The following is a 24,423-nucleotide window of genomic DNA, read 5'->3' as shown; positions in this document are numbered from 1 at the left end:
ACTGTCAGGTCAGCATCGCGGAAACGTTCAAGAATTGTTCGCAAGCGCGTGATATGCTCCGACCACGATCTGGAAATCACCGCCATGCTGTCTAGATACGGCAGGTAGGAATCCTGCAGTCGAATCAATACCTTATTCACGAGGGACGAGGAGCACTGGGGAGAGTTCTTTAAGCCGCAGCTTAATCCTTTCGCACGGAATGCCCCTACGGGCGAGATGAATGCCGCATATCTACTTGCGTGTTCGCTCAGTGGCACCTGCCAATAGCCGCGAACGAGGTCAAACGTAGAGATATACTGCCCAATATTAACTTTTTTCAATTCTCTCCTTTGCAACACTTAAGCCTCAACGGAATGCATGACTGCTACAGAAATCATGCATTCACATGATATTCCAATATGCAGCAATGTTATTAGGCTTAAAATGGCTATGTACATATTCAAGAAAGTTAAAAACGAATACAACACATTTATGGCTCAGAATTTCAGCATAGCTACAGGTGATTACTTACATACAACTTCCATTATTACCGACATTGCACGGACTAATTACGGTAAGCAAAAGACTGCCCATCAGATTGTGCTCCTATGCAACGAATATCTTAGCATAATTGAAACAGGAAAATTAGGTGAGTGCAGCAGTTAGAGGTGAGTGCAGTCGGCGTTCTTCGGATTGTCTGTTCAAGCAATACGCGAAGATGCGAGTGCGATTTGGGAATGCGGTCGCCGCTCCCGCGGATATATAGCTTGAACTTGACAAGTGTAATATCATTTATCCGCGCTTTTATTGGCAAAGCAAACAGGGTGCAAACTGGTCTAGTGGAAGCTTGCGCACTATACCAGATGTTCTTTTTCTGCATAATTGGACGAAATAGGCAGCCTCAACAAAGGCGCACTTTTCGTTGTTTTTTTAATGTGAAATATCCCTACCCCCGGTATTTTGATTTGTGCAATAGTAGTGCTTGTGTCGTGTTAGGCGCTACTCACTGAGTTAGCCTATTGTAAATATCGGGATAGGGCACATAGCATGATAGGGCTCATTCTGCAAAAGCATAGACTTGCTCCACATTTTGCATCTGTCCCGTATTTAGGGTTAGATTCATTACATCATAGCCTGCACGTTCTTGGAGACTGCATTGAGCCGTACGCGCGTGATTATGTTGATGGTCTTCCTATTTTTCCTCCTATCGGCCTTCATGTGCCACGCTAACACACAAAATATTCGCAGCTGTTGATGTGCCATGCAATCTCCTGGAGGTCATGATTGCTTTCCGGCGCTTTCTCTTCCTCTTTACGGACAGTAGTAACTGCGTAATGTTCTGCTGCTCAAGCATGCTGCGGCATTAAACAATTCTGCAGTCGATTTTTTTTTATCTTCCTTCCGGGCATCATGGTGTAGCCCCTGGTGCCACAGCGAGACTTCTCGAGCTGATTCAAGCCATGCCTTGTTCCTACTGCGAGGGAAAACTGCCGGCCACTGTCTTTCCGCTAGTTCAGAAAAATAAAGGATGTGTGCAGTAGTTTTATTTCTTCTTTTAATAGTGGCTTCCGTTTACCCGTTAGGCACGAATATGCAACGCAGCTTTGCTTGAGGGCGGCACACTTGCAGGGTGTACGCCGCAGTCTGTCGAACGGCTGAGTGAGCCACTCTTGCCATTTAGCCTCAGCAGCATACTCTCCTCGTTCACGTGGCAGTCCAATGCATGACACAGCGATGGGCTTCTGTCACAGTTGCAACCACCCACCTAGTCAAACAGTTCAGATATCCGCGCCGCACCTGGAGTCCTGCTTGTGGACTTCGCATGGCGAGAGGTTAACGGTCGTGTGCCACAAACTGTTCATTCTCTGCTGTGGAAGATCGTGTGCTGCGTCCACTGCGAGAAGTCTCGAGACGTGCTCATTGCGTCGGTGCTTATCTCAGGTCCCCAACCTCTGTATGCGGTAGGCTGTAACCTGCGCTTTTGCCACGCATCAGCTGTAAGTGGTAGACGCCACTTCTGGCAATTTGCTAAGGAAGCTGCGCAACGTTGTTCAATGTGGAAGGCCCGTTAGCGCACAGGTATCACTAAGTTCCCAGTGTGGATTACGCATTTTTTTGTGCAGAATTTCACCCCGTGCGGGTCAGAGAATTTAAAAATCGTTTTCTGCACAGGCCATCCTGTTTTTGCTCACTTGTGCGGAATGCTTGGAAAGCGTTTGCGCGATCTGTGTCAAAAGGGGGCTTTCCATTACGTGAATTATCAATACCATGCATTCGCTTCTTTTGAAGCTGCTTCTTTGACCTAACATACAGCGAATTCAGTACCTGCTCACCAAACGTACGCCTTCAGCCTAAGGAATTATTGAGGGGAAACGAGGTTATATTTCTAGGCTTGATCACGCATTATAATCTTTAAAATCGAGCTTGCCCAATTAAGCATTCGTGTGAATGGCCTGAATAATTCCGATTCATGGTCCTCCTTGCACAAACGGTCTTAATGACAAGCCCAGAGAAAAAAAGAAATTAAGGTGTATCGATACAGTACCGCATTCTAATCGCATGCACGACCACTTTACGAAAACACAGCCTTTACGATATAGAAAATATTAAAAGAGGATTAAGCAATGGCCCCCTTAAACAGACGACGTGACGTGGATTCTGATCAGCGGCGGCGTTGAGAGTGGAAACTATCATCAGGCACCAGCGACGATTTGCTGCGCGCCGATAAGGGGGTGCATTCCTTGCCCTGCGGCAGCCTACACCTGTTGAACTGACAGATGTTCAAATGAGAAGATCATAGAACGCAAGGCTGGGGTTATCTATGGACGCGTATAGGTGATCGCTGCTGAGACGGTAAGCAGTCCAAGGAACATGGGCCTTTTGTTAAGAACACCTAATTTCCGCGCAGGTCCGTCGAGAAGACCATGCAGAAGGGTGACAGTTGAAGCGTTCGAAATCGCTAAGCTGAAGGATAGTGAACAGCCTCCAACTAGGCCAAGGTTTTACATTTACAATTGAATCTATCGAAGTTATAATTGCAACCGACAAACGGGCAACAGAAGAGCCTGATTACGTAACCAACGCACACTGCGCAATTTAGCTGAATGCGATCGGGACGCGAAACGTACAGGCGCACCGAAAGTGAAACTGAGCACGCGAGCGGTGGCAAATATTTGAAGACTTAACCTCTGCCTTTAAGATTATGACGCGGCAGCCACCAAATCACGGGACATTTGCTGCTGTAGGACAGAAGCCGCAACAGGCAACCAGCTGCTGTACGATAGAAGCGCCGTTGTGGCGAAGGGATCCGAAGAGGTGCGTTGTATCTAATCTGCGGCACGTGTTTCCCTGCGAGCCACAAGTTAAAGTTCTGGGAACCAATCGGCTAGGAGCAAGAAAAAGATGCAATTGGACGCATAAACGGGAGGTATTGGGCGCCAGCTTTTATTTCATACTCCAGGAAATATCAAAATTAGCGCGACCACGTAGGTCAGGGTGCCGCCGGAGGTGGTGGGTCAGCATACCGCGATGTCAGGGTACGCTGGTCCTACACTCCTGCGAAGAGAAAAAGAAGCACGGTCACGTTACCCGGAAAGGTTCGAGCAGTTACGATACTGTGCTCAATAGAAAGAATAAGACAACGGAGGGCAATTGCAGATATCAGGGTAACCCAGAGGCTCATTCATCACCTTCCAATACTAACTGCTCAGGGCAACCCCACTAAAGGCGACAATGCTCCTGTTGCTCTAAACAGCAACTGCCAGTATCGAACCCAGTACAATTAAAAGGGGGCAGTTACAGCCACGCCTCACCGCCTATACCTGCCGTTAGAGTACCGTAGAAACAAAACACGAGCTTTACTGTTCGTAATAGATAGAAATGGTCGCAAGCCTGCATCGCGTCCGCCTATGTTTACTCAAAATCGTATGGCTGCAATGAATTCCAAAAAGAGCCAAGAACCTCGCCGCGTTTGGAATCTACTCGGTTAAGCGGGCGAATAGAAGAACAGGGAAGTGTGCACTCGCCTTCGACACACCAGGAGCCTCCGCAGGGCTTGGGGCAGCACTCGAGGCCGGCGGCGGCGCACCCCGCCGACGTGCACTCCGAGAAGGAGCAGTCGCTGAAGACGCCCTCGTTGCTCGGGCACGCACCCATGGCGGGGGCAGAAGCTGCACACAGCAGCAGCAGGACCATGACAGCAACGACGGTTTGCTTCATTTCTGCCGATGAGACAGGCAGACTTGTTCCTTCAGCAATGGCAGCTTCAGCTGTTATGGCAGAATACCGTCGACCAGCCCCTTATATAGCACGTAGCTGGGGCGCTGCTTGCTATCTCCCGACGGGAATAGGTTATGATAGCAGATGCGAGCGCCGCATTTTACACACTTGAGATAACGCGGGACGTGTGTTAAGGTGATCGCGACCTATCTGCGTACGCCACTGGGCATCTGAAACCACGATGGAAGATCAAAAGAATGGAAACGAATGCCTTGAACTGCTGTCTATAGCCGCGTGCGTTATGTGCTATTCATTCAAAGGCTGTTAGAGAGGAAGCCCTATTACGCTATTGCGAACAAAAGTTTCGTTGTGCGTTGCCTTAGCCTCGAGCGGATCAGCAGGTGGTTAGCAACGGCGTCCCTTGAAACCGGATCGGCGCCTAGAAACAAGCGGCCGCTGGCCGAGCTCCGTGCTTTGCCGCGGCGTAGCTCCGGCGGGTCGCTAGACTATAATGTTATGTAGGCATGTACTAGTTACTACGACAACGCCATAGTATAGTAATGAGCGTAATTAGTAGTAAACATAAGAATGCCTACATTGAATACATCATGTGATACCAGAAGTTTAGAGTAATTAAAAAACTCTAATTGGGCAGATTGATTACCGTAGTCGATATGAATGTTGCTATAGGAAAGGATAACTACAAGTGCAAACTACATGCCGTGATATTCAGCTTTGCTTTGAAGAATAATTTAGCAAAATGAAAGAAAAATACTGGGCTAACGTATGGCGTCATATACGGCATAACGCAATGCAAGTCACATGATTTTGCGTGACGTCAATCGGCGCGTTAAAAAGGCGCGTTAAGAGACGACGGCGACATGGAAGGGAATAAAGACCAAGTCGCTTCGACGATGTCTGGTGCTGGCAGTTGTCCGGAATGGAATGGTATAGACGCCAAGACGCGTCTAGTTGCCCGATACACAAGAGCTTTAGCACTCTAACCAGATACAACAGCGCTTAAGGAAACCACAGCTAACTTTTTGTGACATTCAACCTTGTGCAAGCACGCCACTTAGACTAAAAATTGCAATTTCAACCCTTGCCTACGCTGGCAGACATGGAAAAATATGGTCAGGAAGCTGAGCAAAGGTGGACCTATTTTATACCCATTTGGCTCTGGCACGCACAGTTTGTTGCGGAGGGCTTTTATACAGGCGTATGAAACGATTTACCAAAAGTCAGTGGCTCAGTTTTGTCAATAGATGCAGTCTTTCGCCAGACGATAAAAGTGGCTGCATTCCGTGTTCTGTTTATCCGCTGGAACACTTCCTTCTTCAGCAATTCTTGTATTAGTGCAATGATCGCACTGTCATATTTTGAAACCATTCTGCTTGCGGTTGTGCCTCAGCTTGATTAGACAGAATACTTGGCGTCGCAGCCAGGGTGCACGCTCGCTACGTGGAGATGGCCTAGTTTGCATTTCATTAGTGGCCACTGGATGGAACAGAGGTACACAAACTTTGGACCGAGCTGCTGCATTTTGACGACAGCGGGCCCGCAGTGGACGGTGTGAGGGGTTTTGAGCGACGGCATTAACCAAAAGTTCCACGCTGACGCACGCCCCAGAAAGCGGTCTTCGTCTGGGCCCAGAGAAAGAATAGTTCTCTTGTCGAAACATTGGCTAAGAAGCCAGAGGCTCTCCCGTCCATAGCTAACTTTGCTGTGTCCAGAAACCCATCTTCCTGCCCTGTCTGTACAATGAAAACCAGAGAAAAGTATAATTGTTACTAGAACCATCGTTGCTAGAACAAATGGGCAAATCGAAACTAAATTATTGACGAAGTTTTTTTTTGGCTCAAAATACTGTTATGAGACCACATAATAACCTACGGCCTACCCTATTTTTCTTATAACATTTGACAAAATCCGCAGCCTTGGTGATTTGGCCAGTAGAGCGAAATATAAATAACTATCTGAATATTACAGCCTGCGGAACACGCGTTTATCTTTAATTCATGACAGGCTCCAAAATGAGAAAAAACTATGTCATGGGGACCTGTGCCAAGATAGGAACCCGCAAATGAAAGAAAAAAATGTTCAGTCTTGGACAGAATCTTCGGCCCCACAAAATGACCCAGTCGTGCGCGTTCTGTCAAACTTGTTCTCAGGCCACTCTCTCAACCATGTGTAAATTATGTGCTACTGTATGTGTGTAAAACATGGGCAGCGTGTCCTATGGATTATAATCTACACGAGTGACCGTGTGCCAGCCAGTCCGTTCGTAGATACATATGTCATTGTATTCTCATTTAACATCCCCCTCCCCGCACCCTACGTCTACCTTTTCTTTTTTCCCTCTTCCCTCCGTGTGGAGTAGCAGGCCAGGGTTCTGTTTCCACTGGCCTACCTCTACGCCTTCCCTCCCTTGGAATTTTATTGCCTCTCATCTTTTGAGGTCCCGATTATTCGGGTTTTGAAGTATTTATGATACAAACATTTTCCATCTATGCCAACGTACACACTTGTAGAAATTGCAGTATGCGTGCCTTGCATGCGCAAGGCTCAAATTTACTGATGATGATTTGAATAGATAGTACACGTTGCACGCGGTTACACTGCAGATGAGGGCGTTCCTATCAAGTGCTTTGATTTCAAGCTGGGGCTAACAGTATCCCGATAAACGTGCGCAGATACGCCGTGAGCACGTTAACAACACACGTGGCGTATTATTTGAACTCGGTAAGGCGTGTCGCTTGCATGTTTAATCTTCACTCATCGTCATGAGCAGATAGCGAGCAAAGCAGCTGCGACATATACGGGGCTGGTCGACGGTGTTCCTCCAGAACAGCTCATGCTGCCACTGCTGAGGGAACAAGTCTGCCTGTCTCATCGACAGAAATGAAGCCAACCGTCGCCGCTGTCATGGTCCTGGTGCTGCTGTGTGCAGCTTCTGCCCCCGCCATGGGTGCGTGCCCGAGCAATGAGGACGTCTTCAGCGACTGCTCTTTCTCGGAGTGCACGTCGGAGGAGTGCGCTAACGCCGGCCTCGAGTGCTGCCCCAAGCCCTGCGGAGGCACCTGGTGTGTCGAAGGCGAGTGCACAATTTCCCTGTTCTTATGTCCGCCAGCTGAACCGAGTAGCTTCCAAATGCAGTGGCGTTCTTAGCTCCATTTGGAATTCATTGCAGCCATTCGGTATTCAGTACATATAGGCGGAAAGGAGCCAGGCTTGTAAACTTTTATATACAGTACAGCTCAAGTTTTAGATCTACGAAACTGTTGCGCGAAGCTAATAACTGCAGCCAGTTCGAAAATGGTTGCTTCTGACTGTCTTACTGGGGCAAGGAAAGGCTATGAAGCGTGACTGCAAACGGATTTCCTCCTAATTTGAGGAAATCCGTTTGCAGTCGCGCTTTTATTGCCATTCCTAATGTAGTTGGGTTTAAGAGGTGATTGTCATACCTCCTTGGTTACCCTCCTGTCTGGACCCCCTCCCCCTTTTTTCCGTTATTTTTCCTTCTATGGGCGTGGTGTCGTCACTACCCGACTGTTCCGAAGTACCATGATCTCGCTTCTTTTGTGTCCGCAGGTGTTTAAGCCTGGCGTACCATGCAATCGCGGTATGCTGGCCCATCACCTCCGGCGGCGCCCTGCCCTGCCTGATCGCTAGTTTCCATATTTGCTGTCGCAAGGAATAAAATCCTGACTCACAGTACCTCCTGTTTCTGTTTCTAATCACATTTCATTCTTGCTGCCCACGTACTCATTGCGGTGCACAAGCTAGGTGAATGGCTGTCGGGCAAACACGTACCGTAGGCAGTAGTTACATTGCGCCTCTTCGGGTTCCTTCGCCGTATCGATGCTTGAATCATGTAGCTACCCGTTGCCTTTGTCCAGGAGCAGCGTTATGGAAGTTTCAGTGGAGGATCCCTTTGTGTCGCGTTGTACACCTCATTACTAAGACTACCTTCCTCTGTCTACCCCTTTCTAATATGACAGATGAACTCGTCTTGTGTCCCTTGCATTAGGTGCCCGCAAACGCACAAGGGCGCACCTGCGTACCATATATTTGCAGGCTGAATTGCACCTAACTGCATAAAGACAAGCAACCTACGCATGAGTCTCGTTGATACGCCTGCATGATGTTTTTTGCAAGCAAGAGTGTGCAGTTTGATGCAGCGCATGTTAGCGGGAAAAATAAATTTTGAACAAGTCGTGAGCCTTTTCCTTCAGTCAATTGCTCCATAATACTTAAGGCGAGTTCCTACTGTTCTGCAAATTTTTCTCATGTGTCGACAGGACTGGAGTGCGGTTGCATACCACCTCTGAGGTTTTTTTTTTCGAAGTAATTTGTAAAAATCAGTGCCCAATATTCTCGCTGGAAACCAAGTTGTGCATACTGCTCGAAAGTGATCCCGCTTTATTTTTTGTCATTCTATTTCCCCATTTGTGTGCATGTGAAAAACGCATGCGGTCTGCGCCTTGTAAATAGCATTGTGAAGTAACGACATTTTACTAATAATGCTAATCGCATTTTCGGCCTCCGCCGTGGCTCAGTGGTTATGGTGATCGGCTCCTGACCCGAAAGACGTGGGTTTGATCCCGGCCGCGGCGGTAGGTTTTCGATGGAGGCGAAATTCTAGAGACCCGTGTTCTGTACGATGTGAGTGAACGTTAAAGAACCCCTGGTGTCCGAGTTTTGCGGAGGCCTTCACTACGGCGTCTCTCGTAGCCGGAGTCGCTTTGGGACGTTAAACCCCATAAAAACTAATCACCTTTTAGAGGGGGCATGACAATTTGCCATATCCTGTTGCTAGGTCTCCATTTGAAAGTCCGCACAGAACGCTCGTGGTGCTAAGAAGTGCAAAGATGCACGGCGCAGAACGTGGTTTACCAGCCCGTAACCAATCAGCCCCTGGCGGTGTTTTCTGAAGCGGTGCTCTACCATATAAGTGGCTAGCGGCCGACGATCGCTTCGTGCACGCAAATCATCGCCTAAAATTAATAGTGGAAGTTATGTACAGAGGCCACTAGTTCCCAGCAGTGTTGTAAGGTAGCGCGGCGATGCGATTCCGGGTAGCGACTCCAATTCCGTGTTGTTCTGCATTATTGCCTGTGATTTGGTGGCCGCCGCGCCATACCCGTATAAACACAGCTTGAGTCTCCCCCAAATTCTTGCCACCGCCCACGTGCTCCGTTTTCCTTTTGGTGCTCATGTAAACCTTTCGCTCCTCGATGGTATAGAACTTAATGAGCAGTGTGTGTTGCTTATGTAATCAGACCCTTCTATTGCCGGTTTATCTGTTTCAAATTGAACTTGGGAACCTGGAAATTGCAAATGTTGAAGCTTGGGTGAGTTGGAGGTTGAATTTATTCGTAAAACAGCGCTAACAATGCATGTATACAGGAACAGATGTACTGCGCACGGGCGGTAACCCTCATTGCTTGCAGTCGACAGTAGCGATTAGAGAAACAACAGGACACGGATGTAACGACGAACATTTTAACGGGTCGTATGTAGAAGACATACAAGTTATAGCTTGTAAATTGTATTCCTTTAACTTTCTGGCTATTTCTTTACAAAAGCGCACGGAATAACGCATGCACCTTCGCACAAACACATTACATGGCTTATAGTTGATTTACCATAATGCAATAACAGTAATTTAATCATTTTAATCATATTTCAGTGTAATTCTTTCCTTCATTTCACTACAGCGTGCGATAAATGAACACAGTTTAACAAGGGCGCCACAAAGTGCTGCCTTCAAGTAGTTTATTGCCGTGCAATGCGCGTACACATTTAAACAAATCAAAACGTAAGCGCGCGCAGCAAACAGACATTGAAGCAATATGCCACGTCCCTCCTCGACAGCGGCGATCAGCCTCGTGTGAAGCAGGACACGTCACAATAACACAGCAAAGAATTATGCATACCGAAGGGAGCCCAAGCAGGCTGTATGTACACGTGAACCAACCAGCAGCCTTGATTAGGCGAAAAATCAGTCAAGAAAAGGAAGGAACAAGGAGCAGTAATGCACGCAACGTCACATTCCTCCTTCTTGTCCATTGTCTCTTTGGCTGATGTTTCACCTATGTACCAACTGGCCCAGATCTCAACTGTTTGTCAGCCCAGAGACAGCTGTTACTGGGTCACTATGCTTAAGAAGAGGCGCTCCTTATTACTCAACCCAAATAGCGTGCTGACGCAATTGTCTTTAAGCTGTGCAACTTCGCCATCTTCAACCATTTTCTCGAAGTCTTTTTGACGTACTAACGCAGAATTGTTGTGGTCTGCTCAAATAAAATTATCTTGTTTTTAACACTGCATGCAGTCACGGCTGTGCACACTGTTCTATACGGATAGCGATTTCAACGTAACTTATGGCCCAAATTGTTTCGTACAGGGCTGCAGTAAACAGCTCTTGCACAGCGAATCCATTCCATCTTACGTTTCGTGGCGTAATGGCTTCTGCGCGATCTCGACCGGGAAGCGAAACTGAGCAGTAAGCGACGGCCGCACAAGAACTTTGTTTACACAGTGCATTCGGGCTGCTCTGTTTCCTTTTGTTCGCTTCATGGCCGAGACGTGCCTCCGGGGCATCTTCCCAGCGGCGGAAACATCGCGACCGAGGCCGCGGTCTGTTTGCAGAAGCTTGGAGCCAACCTCTGAAGAGCCGTAGCGCTTGCGCGGCTCATAAACAAACCCGCCCCAAGCTGCCCTTTGACCCTGGGTAGTCTTTCTCACCATCTGACGTAATTTGACGTGAAGACATGGGGACATTGTGCGTGGATCTAGGGAACATTTAATCTACTTATACAACACACCATCATGTATCAACTGTCTCTTGTCAAAAACCCGCAGCATGTAAACTTTTGCGTATAAAGCTTTTTGTCATCCCGCAAATTCGATTCTCTCTTGATTCGGTGCCGACACCATGGCGGAGGCGCCGATGTCAATAACCAAATCCCAATAACGCCTAAAACCTCCAGATCAGCTTAGCTAAGCACCGAAACCTTTCGGGCGCCGCCGATGCATACTATTGGCAGCGTCCACTTCCGGTATGGGAGCGGCTTCCGTCAGCCATGTTCTTCCTGAAACAGTCCGGCTCAAAGTCTCCAGGTCGTATCGTGTACGTAAGCTTTAATATTCTGCGCTTTTTGTGCCGGAAAGTGTTGTCCGCCGAAACTGTGCTTGTTGTCATCGACTTAGGAGTGTCCAGTGCATGTTCATGTTCAGGTGCCACCTGCTTGGAAATTCCTGCTGGAACTTGCTCACAGAGAGCGACGAAGCGATCAGGTATTAGGCCTATTTCATGCCGAAGGAAAGGGCGGGACGTTGAGTGAGAGCGAGTGGTTATGAAGGAGATGAAACACAGTGGAATATGTGCTCTGGTGCTGTTGGGTTGCGTCTGCTACTATAGCGGACCCAACTGGTAGCGAAGGGCCCGAGTCAGAAGTCGGGCTGCAGGCACTCGGACTTCGCGGTTACTCTGAAGCAGAGACGGGTCGATGAATAGAGAAAATAAGCAGAAATTTATTTGCATTGTGATCAAGGAGATTTCGGTGCTGAAAATGAGCAGTGGGGCTTTTTTTAATCGGGTACCGTGTCTCCAGGTCCCTAGTTGACGGGTTTAGTTCACTTAACAGTGCCCAATAACTATTGTTTGGGTCCCGTGCCCAGCCTTCGTGCACCGCCCACCAGGACGTCCCCGATACACTCTCGCCCCTTCCAGTAAAACACTGTCCGGGCTCTTCCTGCACCAGTGATGACGAACCCGCAAGGAGGCCCAAGTGCTGGCGAAGGTCAGCCGGCTGCACTGCACAGATGTCCGTGGGAAAGGAATGCCGAAGCTGCACTCGCGAACAGGGTTCCGCTCAGAGGAAGGCTAGAACTCTCTTCAGGACCGCGAGTGTACTGGCGCCGTTGCTCGCTGTGAACATCCTCTGCCCCATCCGCCTTGCACCACACAGAGCACCGCCGTCGCCGCCGCACGATACCATGCCGCCGTGGCCTAAATGGGTGGCCGCGATGAACTTTGCCAGGCAGCGGAGGGTCATCTCGGCGCTGCTGCCTCGACGCACAGAAGAATTTGAAACTTAAGAGCACCGTGAACGCGTGGGAGCAGCTGGGAGGAATTTTCCCGGACAAGCGGATGTCCATCTGAAAGCCACTGCCTCGAAGCTCAGAAGCTCAAGTTATTTGGAAATGTAAAATTTCCGTCGGCGGCAGAGATCCCGATGGATAAACATCAACAACCCATTGTTGAGAGGAATGGTGGGGGTCGGATGCCGTTCATCACGTGCTTCGCCGTTGCTGGTACTCTGTTGCTTCAGGTAGTCTCTACAGCTCCTAATTTATTCTCCAAAATACGGCTTCTTGTTCTCTGCACGTCAGTTAAAATTCTAGGCACAGATCATCAGTTTGAACAACAAAAAAACGAGAACTGTAAAGCCGGCAAGCGCCAAGACTATCTTCCTGATATTCACCAGCCTAAAAAACAAAAGTTCAAGGTGTCAGATAAAGACGATATCAGTAAACCTAATTCCGGCAAAAAATTGATGGCCTAGCCCTGCTAGGCCAGGATATACGTAGCGTAAGCGCGGCGACATCTCTTTCGGAAGAGTTAATATATGAAAGGCGCGCATTCACTCATCATCATTGGCCGGACTACACCCACTGCAGGGCAAAGGCCTCTCCCATGTCTCTCCAATTAACCCTGTCCTTTGCCAGCTGCGCCCACCCTATTCCTGCAAGCTTCTTAATCTCATCCGCCCACCTAACCTTCTGCCGCCCCCTGCTACGCTTGCTTTCTCTTGGAATACACTCCGTTACCCTTAGGGACCAGCGGTTATCTTGCGTGCGCATTACATGCCCTGCCCAAGCCCATTTCTTCTTTTGATTTCGAGTAGGATGTCATTAACACGCATTTGTTCCCTCACCCACTCGGCCCGCTTCCGCTCTATTAACGTTACACCTATCATTTTCCTTTCCATTAGCCTCCACGTTTCTGCCCCGTAAGTGAGTACCGGTAGGATACAGCTGTTGTACACTCTTCTCTTGAGGGATATTGCTAACTTCTATTCATGATCTGAGAGAACCTGCCATAGGCGCTTCACCCTATTCGGCTACTTTTACTATCTTATCGATATTGCCAATGACATTGCCCTCCTTTTCTCTTAACGCATACATCTGGTTTCTCCCTATGCCTTGTTTCCTCTTCACCGCTTTTAGGCTACCTCCGTTCTTTAGAGCATGCTCGATTCTCTCCATGTTAAACTTCCTAATGTCGGATACCTCGTGCTTAAATATATCGCGCCTTTATGCATGGTTAAACATCGCCGTGGCGGAGTGGTAGCGTTTTCGCCTCAAACGCCAAAGGCCGTGGCTCGATTCCCAGCTTCGACAGAGGGCTTTTTTTATTCACCTTTCTGACGTCACTGCTCATCGCGCATGCGCAGCACGGATCCCCAGGATGCACGCGAAACTGGTCAACATCGGCCAGTGTAGCTAAAAACCGGAAGTTTTAGGCGCATGCGTCGCGACTCCTGTGGTAAGGGTATATGGCCGTACTGCCATACAAAACTCAACCAGTTGCTGTACGATACAAGCGGCGATACGCCGAAAATACCAGAAGAGGCGCAACGGACCTGCAGCCTACGGCGTGCGCGTCCCCCGGAGCCATGTACCGAAGTTCTGCACAGCAGTGATAAAGCTAGGGGCGAGAATAAGATGCGATTGGAAGGAGAAACAGGAGATATTGAAAGCCAGGTGTTTATTTTGGTGTCAGGATATGGCGCCGTCGTAGGAGGTGGGGCACCATACCTTGATGTGAGGGTACGCTGGATCTAAACTCCTGCGAACAGAAAAAGAGAGGTCATGTTACCTTGCAATGTTCGAGAAGTTATACTGTGCTCAATAGGAGAACGAGAAGACGAACGAGGAAAGGGTGGAAACATAAGGGTCACCGTGGCATATTCTCACCTGTCAAAACTAACTCCCGATGAAAAGCCCAGAAGACGCGACAATATTTCTTCTGACGCTCTAAACAGCCCATGCTCTCATCAAATACAGCCCGTAAGAAGGTCAGAAACAATCACTTCCGAACTGGCCGCAGTTATTAGCTGCGTATTATAGTGTCTCGGAGATGCAAAACTCAAGCTATATGCTGTTCGTACTAGATAGAAATATTCACAAGCCTTAATCTCTTCCGCTCATATTTCCTTAAAACTTAAGGGCTACGATGATTTCCGAAAGGAGCAAACAACCTCACTGCGTTTGGAAGCTACTCGGTTAAGCGGGCGAATAGAAGAACAGGGAAGTGTGCACTCGCCTTCGACACACCAGGAGCCTCCGCAGGGCTTGGGGCAGCACTCGAGGCCGGTGGCGGCGCACTCCTCCGACGTGCACTCCGAGAAGGAGCAGTCGCTGAAGACGCCCTCGTTGCTCGGGCACGCACCCATGGCGGGGGCAGAAGCTGCACACAGCAGCACCAGGACCATGACAGCGGCGACGGTTGGCTTCATTTCGGTCGACGAGACAGGCAGAGTTGTTCCTTCAGCAACGGCAGCTTGAGCTGTTCGTGCAGGGCAGTGTCGACCAGCCCCGTATATGTAGCAGCTGCTTTGCTCGCTTTCTGCTGATGGCGATGAGTTAAGCGGGCGGTTAGCAACGGCGTTTCTAGCAAACGGATCGGCGTCTAGAAACAGATGGTCGCTGCGCCGAGCTCCGTGCTTCGCCGCGGCGTAGCTCCAATGGATCGCTAGATGAAAATGTTATAAACGCGTGTACTAATTACTACGACAACGTAATAGTATAGTAATGAGCGTAATTACAAGTAAATATAAAAATGTCTACATTAAATACATCATTCTAAAGAGGAAGTTCAGCCTAATTAAGTAACTCTAATAAGACAGATTGATAACCTTCGTTATTCAGTTGATATGTATGTTGCTAAAGGAAAGGATAACTACAAGTGCAAACTACGTGACGTTACCTTGAGTTTTACCATGAAAAATAATTTAGCGAAATTCAAGAATAACAGTGAAATGCGAAATGCAAGAAAGAATGGATGACGTCATAAACGGTATAACGATATGTATGTCACGTGACTTAGCTTGTCAATCGGCACGTTAAAAAGTGGCTGTGGTTTAGCTCTGATTAAATCTGGAGTGAGGACATAGCTACATCTGGCCGAGTGTCAATCGCTCAGTCGAATTGTAAAGTCAGTCTTTCTCCGCTCGGTTTTGCTGGGCGTTCCTTCTTCAACTTCGTCTCACTTGACACGGCGCATCCGCACAGCTGTTGCGCGCCACGCCGATGGCACTACGCACCACGTGACCAGCGGCCACACCCATGATCAAGCCACGTGACCAACCACGTGACCAACGGCGCCGCCATGAAGCTCAAGTGGTGCCACGCTGAAGGATCGAAGAGGTGGTGTAGTGTTGTAGCTACCGCTACAAAAAGGCGCCTGTCGCCACAGACGGCGGCGACATGGAAGGGAATAAAGACTCAGCCGCTTCGACGAGCTCCAGTGCTGACAGTTGTCCGGAATGCAATGTTGCAGACGCCAGCACGCGTCTAGTTGCGGCCGCCGAGGTGGATAAGTGGTTATGGCTCTTCGCTGCTGGCCCGAAATACGCGGGTTCGATCCCGGCCGTGGCGGTCGAATTTCGATGGAGGCGAAATTCTAGAGGCCCGTGTGCTGTGCGATGTCAGTGCACGTTAAAGAACCCCAGGTGGTCGAAATTTCCGGAGCCCTCCACTACGGCGTCTCTCATAACCGGCGTCGCTTTGGGACGTTAAACCCCTCATAAACCATAAACCAAGCATCTAGTTGCATAGTGGAGGGCTCCGGAATAATTTCGGCCACCTGGGAACATTTAACGTGCACTGCCATCGCAGCACACTGGCGCTTCTGCGTTTCGCCTCCATCGAAACGCTGTCGCTCCGGTCGGGCTCGAGCCCTGGTACTCCGGACTGGTAGGCGGACGCACTAACCACTGAGCCACCGCGGCTGCGAAAACGTATTTTGAAGCGAAAAGCTTCACTACATTAGCTTTTCTAGCTGTCAGCGAGACCGCAAGTTTCACCTTGAATGAAGGTAGAGGTTAAACCATGAGAAATGATACCTGTCACATATCCCATCGAACAGCCGAAGCGCGGCCGTAAGGGAAAGAAAATTAAATGAATTAGTTTTAAGGAAAGGAAATTAAGCCTGTCGCATATATCTCGGTGGACAACCGAATCGCTCCATAATGGAAGGAAAGTGAAATAAACTTGGTTAATAGGAAAGGAAATGACGCTTGTCTCAAAGGTGGTCGAAATTATTCCGGTGCCGTCCACTACGGCGCCTCTTTCTTCCTTTCTTTCACTCCCTCCTTTATCCCTTCCTTTACTGCGCGGTTTAGGTGTCCAAGATGTGAGACATATACGGCGCCATTTCCTTTCCCCAAAACCAATTATTGTTTACTGCCTTGTATGAGCGCCTTTAATGTCATTTCGAAGAAAGGAAGGCGTTTAACAAATAAAAAAAGTCCTACTACTGCGTGTGTTTCATTGTAGCTATATGTATATGGAAACCGCCAATCGCTCGACCACAAACGTAGCCAGGGAGATGCAGCTTTTCACTTTTAACCAGGGTTAGCCAGAGCTAAGCCACCAGAAACGACTAGATTTGACGCTATGAGACGTAAATTAAAACATACTCCCAAAAATATTAGAGCTTTCGGCGTACAAAACTTTTGTCAGGTCCAATCTTGAATATCCTGAAATTTGCGACCCGCAAACCAAGAAAGATATCAACTAGAGCTCATCCAGAGGAAGGCAGTACGCGTTTGATTTTTCATAAACATAGAGGGTCTGACTCCCCCACACAGCTCATGAATGACAAAAACATTCCGTTGCTCCGTGTATACGCACAGGGAACTTACCCGCGTTTCAAAAATTATCGCAGGTAAGCTTAGCATTTCTCACCATTCATTCATTAGACACTACACTGCTCGAAGGACCCGCCATAATAGGGAGCACTCCTTACAGCCTATTTTTGCTAAAACAAAGGCATTTAAGCACAGTTTCTTCACTCAAACAATATCATATTGGAACGCACTCCCTGAATCGATTTTTAACTCTCCTAACGTGTAACAGGCGTTAAAAACTTGTTTGATTAAAGGGGTTTGGACATCAAATTTTGAAGCTTTATTAAGCTTGTTATGGGCTTCCTCTGTATGTAAGGTCACCCACTGCGAAGTATTAGACGCAACAAGCGCTTAAAATATATTTTAATTGAGCTCCAAAGAGTCCCTAAGTGCTCTTTCTCACGATCGAGGCCCATCGCTAGCGCTATAGGTGGTGACGTAGAGCCCTGGGAACGGCATCAGTGAACAGCAGTGACATCACAACACAGTAACGTGACGTATTATGAACGGCGACGCGCGACATCGGCGAGGCGCTGCCTGGCGCTGCTTCGGCGACTCGGCGGCCGGTGTGCAGATCGGCATATATGCCGTCGCTGACGCACCAGCCGGCACCTCATATCGGCGGCCGAGCGAAACCTTCATGTCGATGAGACGATGACTCTCTTGCTTGCACCTTCTACGTAGTACGAATAAGCAAAACGAGCGACTACATTTCATATGTTCACCCTTCGGCTCACCTGCAATAAGAATAGGCCTAGCGAGTCCGCCGGGTACGTATGTGCAATGTCGGCGATTGTGGAGAGCGAGTTCACAAGTTTTAGCGAATGCAAATGGTCATCGAGCGTAGTTTTGACAACAGTGACCTGAAATCGAGGATTGTTTACATCTTTGGACGCAAATACATCAAGCGGGAAGCGCCGCAGCTAGGCGCTGTGACCCAGTCTGTCGTAGAGTCACTGGAAAAATCAGAGTACCGCAAAGGTCGGCATTTAACTGGCAACACTGAGCGGCCACCGCCATATACCTTCCAAGCCGACTGCGTCGCAGGAAGGCCGCCGTGCTGGAAGAGCTCGATATTCGGTGACACACCGGGTTGAGTGTTTACTCAAGTGCTTTGTGCACGAAGATAATGGTTGCTAAGAACGAAAAGAATGTTATTTTGTGCGAAGTAAAGCAGCTGGTGGTTGTTTTGCACGCCGATCGTGTTTACTTCCGGAACTGTGCTACGATTGTGGGCAGCAGCTTAGCGCTGCTATCGGGAGCTTATGCACGCGTTTTTTCCCCCCCTTCCGTGGAGCGAGCTACGAAGGAAACATTTCTTTACTTCGAGCCGCAGTGAGGCAAGCTTGTGCTTTTGGGCATGAACATCGTGGACCGCCGTCGGCTTCTGGTGAATGTTTCCAAGCAGGACGAAACTAACACCTGACAGTGTCACAGGTAAGTACGTGCGTTCACTGTATAATTTCACAAGCTAAATAGGATATATTTAATTTAGTTTATAATCGGATACCGCTCGTTCTGGGCTCTGCCGGGCGACTTCGTCCGCCGTATACGCACGACACACCGCGACTGCCATGTGCGTCGTGTGCGCACCGGTGTTTGGCCGTGATCGTAAGACGATCTGTGCACAGCAGGCCTAAAAACCAACTTCGATGGCCATTTTGCGCACTAAATCTGGCGTGATTACAGCAACGTATATGTACAGAAGTACACTGATAATGAGCGAGCGTTTGCTACATTGCGATTTATGAACGCGGCTGTCTAGTGCGTTCATGAGTGGCTACCCTTCCCAACTTATTTACGACTGTTTTCTTATACTGCAAAGATTTGCTGCCTGTGTAAAAAAAAAGGCAGGAACGCCCGCTTGTGACGCAGCACTTTGTTTTTCTAAGTTACATGGGTGATGTATAAAATTCTTGTGGTTTTAGAGCGGTTTATGCAACATGCCCTGCATTTGAATTGTATGTGGCCACATAGTGACAGAGTGAAACTAAAGCTACTGGGTGTTCTGTTGGTTTGTATTTCTTGTTATGGATCAAGCACAACATCATTTGGGTATGCACCGTAGCATTTCAACATAAAACATAAGTATGATGACTTCAGTTCATTGTGTGTGCTCGGCTTACAAGCTCAAAATTTGAAGCATGTGTTGTGAATATCACCTGGCCGTCGGTTTCAAGCTCAAAATGCGTATGTATACATGAGCAAAGGATAAGTGGAAAAGAGGAAGTATTATGGGCCTCGTATTGACCATATTTTAAGAAAGGACTGCAATGTGTCAGATTCTGAAATCTTGTGTGTAGGTGACCAAAGGAAAATAAATCAAAAGATGAGTTACTTGAATATTATATGCTTGCAGTGTTTGGTAATATTTTCTTGAATGTTATTTGTATAGGTCAGTTTCATTTGTAATAAAGATACAGGTACAAATTACACATTCAATGAAAGCAAGGCAGTAAACAATATGAACGCTTTTTGCGCGGTAAGCGATAGCCACCTTGCATCCATTTATTGATACCATATATAACATATACATTGCTTTCATTTTGCCGACCGCAAGCCTACAGCTTTAGTCATGAACAAAGTAGAACTTTGGGCTAGTTGGCAGTACTTTTTAGAGAGAGACTTGCCGAAGAAACAGAGGACGGAGAAAGAAGGATTGGAGAAGTGAAAACACTCAAAGAAGCTTTAATTGCAGAGACATACTCAAGGAGACCAACATGTCGGTGCTCACTGCTGTTGCAGAAAGCCTGTTTCAGAAATTGTGCAGAGAATATAGATCACCCACTGTCCTCAGTGCCACAAAGGAACAGCAGAAAAAAAAATTCAGATTTTTCCCTGCTTCCACCCTATCTCTGTTCTGAAATGGCAGCAGAACAGTTCAACACAGACGTAGTGTTCGTTGGCTCCCACTCCCCTCACAAGTAGTCAAGCCTTTATACACTTTTCAGCTTAATTATGGTGAAGAAACTGGTTTGAAATAGGAAGTATGCCACAAAGCTTGTTGAATGTGCAGCAGCTGTGGTTTTCAAGATAGCTGTAGGTCTGTTTATATAGGCAGAGTGGTCGTTTACTAAACAACTGACCAAGATAATATGGTGCTTAACTTATAAAATAATGCTCAATATCTGCATATACACTGTAAACCCTGTAGTTTTTATCTGCTGTACAGAAGCACAGAAGTCTTAGGGCAATTAAAAGACAAGTTAGCTAGGGGGATTCTTGAGGCACCTCTCATTGATAGGTAGAAAAGGGACGCATGTCAATGATAGATCTGGTGTTGATTTTCTTCAAAGAGCACTTAGGTTGCTTAATTCTAAATAATATAGTTTTTTTTTGTCATAAGGTGAGTCTTTATTCTTGTTTTTAATTTCGCTACAGGTATGAAGCTTTCACCTTCTTTGCTTTTGATAGTTTTTGCTGTGATACAAATTTTTTCCCGTAATCACAAAGCTTTCACCATTCCTGTTTGAGTGTTGTGGCTAGACACATTGCTTTCCTTAATGGGGCTATCAAATAGAGCTCATCCCGTTCTTCCTTCATCATCCTGTGTTTCTGAGTAAAGCCTCTCCTTCAAATGTGATCATGAAGTAGGCACACCATGCAAACTTCAAAAATGGGTCGACTAAGACACTGTGATGACCCCCCATAATGCGCAGGTCCACACGGGACGGAGAGGCAAAGAGACACCGTATGGCTCAGTTTAAACAAACAGATATATTCAATAATTACACGATTAAGATTATACATCAGAGGCTGGGGCGTCCGAGCTTACTTGCCGACGACTTCATGGGGACGATGGAGGGGCTCCGGAGTTGAGCTCGACCGGTTGCTGGCAGAAGCTGCACGCCGTCGGGCTTCGGCGCTGAAGGCCCCCTTGGCGAACGATGTCGTCCCGAGCGTCCTTCTTCCGTCCTGCTTGTCGATTTTTATATCCTCTTATCCCCACACTGCCTAGGGTGAGGACGCCCACGCCAGAAGGGGGGGGCTAGGGCTTTCCCTTGGGCGCACAAACACACCGCCGCACTTATGGTCTCGCCCCCCTCACGTGTTGAGTCCGAGGGAAAGAAGGTTGTCTTCGAGGTAGCGCATAGCGTCGTCTGTGATAAGGCGCGCTCTGGCCCGCTGTCGGTTCCCGCGGGTCACCGGCCTCCGTTCTCCATCAAATGACACTCGCCCCTCAAGGCCGGAACGCGAGGTCACTAAAAGGCCGGGAAAGTGGTCCCTTGTCCTGGGATTTGCTCGGGAGGGTTGATTGATGATGCCCACCGTCTTGCCACGGGGCCAGTCCCGCCGAAACGAGGCCGCCCTGGAACGGCCACGGCAATTGGGGAGGATAAAGCCCGTTTCCCCGCGGCGGCGGCGGCGTTCGACTCGTGCCGACACTATGGAAAGGGGGTCCGGTTGAACTTAAACCCCTTCGTTCTGGTCGTCACTCTCAACGAGCATGGCTGGGTAATTGATGATGCCGCTGTCATCTGGGTCGTCTCCGTGCGGTCCACGGCGGCAGGCCTAAAAGCAATCTCACTCAAGTTGCTTGCAGCCATATACAGTAGAAACATGAAAGGGGGTCCGGTTGTGCTTTCGCCGCCACTGGGGGCTCCGTCTACGCCGCGCCGTCGAACGCGGAACCTCGTAGCACACACAAGGAACGTCACACTCGCTCACCCTCCAGAAGAATGTTTTCCGAACATTTGAGTCCATGCAGCTCCCCTTGTCTTTCTGAATCGCCTCGCACAGTGCGTCCGACAAAACACTTTTCGCTGCACTCAACACCACTGCACAACACCATATGCCTCCGCTGTCATAACTGGCGTCTCCAGGGGCAGCACTGATCTTCTTTTACAGATAAACATGAAACTCAGCTCCCAAGCCTCTCCTTTCTAGTCCAAACTGGACGAAATAAATTTACCACAGTTACAAAGGAGCTCCCACTTCTAGCACGATCACGGCACAGACAAAAATATAGATAACGAAAGGAAGTAGGGCAGGTTCTGCATGCGCTCCGCATGCTCTCCTGTGAAGGTGTTACTTAATGACAGAAAGGTTTAACTACCAACTCCGATAACTTAACACATAAGCACATAGCAAAGTTATGAGCTGCGGCATTACACAATTCTAACCAGTTCACAACTCCGCTCTGTTTACGCCATTAGTCCGACTTAGCTTTCCGATTTCGCAGCGGATATCGGCCTTCATGAGTCATACTAAGTAAGTCTGTCACCCTTTGTCTGCTTTGGGACTCGCGAGGGCTCGTGGCAGGAGCCTCTCCTGGCGTTATCTGCGCGGCAACCTCGCGCGCTTCTTCTTCTAGCAATGCATGAGGTAAATCCAGTGGCATTCCGGCCGTCACCTCTGGCGCCTGCCGAACAAATGCAGGAGAGGGCGTTTCTTGCGAACTATCTGCGCGCTCCGCTTCACTTCTGTCCCCATCAAAATCCGCGCTTTCCCTTTCCTCATTTCGTGAATACTGAACCGGTGCCGACTTGAGGCGATTTGCGTGTATCCTTATCAAGCGCCGGTTCACGTCTCGGACTCTGAAGTTTACCGGAGAAAGCTTCTCGACAACCTCGCACGGTCCTCTCCACTTCGTCTGGAACTTACGAGCTAGCCCAATCTGCCTTTGGCAGTTTTCAATGTACACGCTGTCCCCCGCATCAAACGGCGCGTCTCTAGCACTGCGATCGTGCACCTCCTTCCTGCGCTTCGCCGCTTTCTTTAAGGCCTCCTATGCGATGTCCCTCGCCACTTGCAAGCGCGATTCTAGCTCAACCTTATAGTCGTCCAGTGAAGCGTATGGGACACGACGGGGGACCTCTGGCACTTCACTAGGCTGGTCCGGGTCTCGGCCGTAGAGAAGAAAGAATGGCGATTCGCCCGTGCTCTCGTGGGCTGCGGAGTTGTAGGCAAACATTGGATACGGGAGCCACAAGTCCCAGTCCCGCTGGTCGCGCGAAACAAAATGCGACAGGAACCCGGCCACGGTTTGGTTCAGTCGCTCCACCGCGCCGTTGCAAGCCGGATGGTACGGTGTTGTCTGCTTCTTAGCGATCTTAAGCAGCTCGCAAACTCTCCTCATTAGCTGCGACACGAAGTTCGTTCCCCGATCTGTCAAGAGTTGCCTCGGGGGTCCATGTCGGAGCACGATCTGTTCGGCAAATGCTCTTGCAACCGTGTCTGCCTTCTGATCTGGGAGTGCTACCGCTTCCGCGTATTTTGAAAGGTGATCGACAAATACTAAAATGTACTTGTTTCCGGAAGTGGTCGTGGGCAATGGGCCCATTATGTCCATACCTGTCCGCTCGAAGGGAGCCGAAACCTCAGGGAACGGCTGAATTGGAGCTGGTCTTAGTCCCTTGGGTGTTTTTCTTTCGAGACAGGAATGACACTTCGCACAGTAGTCTCTAACATCCTGTCGCATGCCACTCCAAAAGTACAAACGCTCCACACGCCTGCGTGTCTTCGCTACGCCAAAATGACCGGCGCATGGCGCATCGTGAAACGCGCGAAGAACCCTTTCTGTCCACGACCGAGGTATGACGACTCTCTCCCAAGCGGTTTTCTCTGGTCTCCCTTTCCTGGTTGGCCTCGTGCGCCGACACAGGGTGCCGTCTTTGCCAATGAAATAACCTAGCTGTTCGGGGTGAGACGGTGCGCCCTCTAAGCTTTCGATTATTCGCTTCAGGTCAGGATCTTTGCACTGCTCTGTGCGTAATTCGGCGAGGTCAACTACGGGGACAAACTCATCTATAGCTGCCACGGCAGCTGTGCGGCTGAGTGCATCAGCATTCAGATGTGTCTTTCCTGACTTGTGCTCAACTTCAAAGCAGTATTCCTGCAGGTGTAGATTCCATCTAGCGAGTCGCGAGCTAGGGTCCCTGACACTCATCACCCATTTCAGAGGATCGCAGTCTGTGACTAGCTTGAATTTGCGGCCGTAAAGGTAGCATCTGAAGTGCTTTACTGCCCAGACAACGGCGAGGCACTCCCTTTCCGTAGCTCCGTACTTTTGCTCTGTGGGGCTCAGCTGTCGGCTAGCAAAAGCAACGGGATGTTCTTTGCCCTCGATAACCTGAGATAGCACGGCACCAACTGCGAACTTTGACGCATCTGTGGCCATAACGAAGAGCAAATTAAAATCCGGGTGGCGCAACAGCGGTGCACTCATTAGCTTCCTTTTCAGGGCCCCAAAAGCATCCTCCGCGTTTTCTTCCCAGCGAAAGGCGACATTTTTGGCTGTTAAGGCGGTGAGCGGCTTAGCGAGCTTGGCGAACTCCTCTATGTGCCTTCGGTAGTAACCGAT

At 48.8% G+C, this 24,423-nt stretch overlaps 1 long non-coding RNA gene across 1 annotated transcript; it reads right to left on the bottom strand.

Annotated features, from left to right (window-relative positions):
• Positions 1 to 3,407: 3,407 nt before the first annotated feature.
• LOC144094848 (uncharacterized) lies at positions 3,408 to 4,474 on the bottom strand. The gene is made up of 2 exons (XR_013306599.1): positions 4,005 to 4,474; positions 3,408 to 3,534 (listed from the first exon to the last, which is right to left on the bottom strand). It is a non-coding gene; the product is annotated as an uncharacterized LOC144094848 (long non-coding RNA).
• Positions 4,475 to 24,423: the final 19,949 nt, after the last annotated feature.

Source organism: Amblyomma americanum, chromosome 6 (genome assembly GCF_052857255.1).
Source record: "Amblyomma americanum isolate KBUSLIRL-KWMA chromosome 6, ASM5285725v1, whole genome shotgun sequence".
In the NCBI taxonomy this organism is placed as follows: domain Eukaryota; kingdom Metazoa; phylum Arthropoda; class Arachnida; order Ixodida; family Ixodidae; genus Amblyomma; species Amblyomma americanum.
The sequence above is the reverse complement of the archived record's forward strand: the minus strand, read 5'-3'. Positions and strand labels throughout refer to the sequence as shown.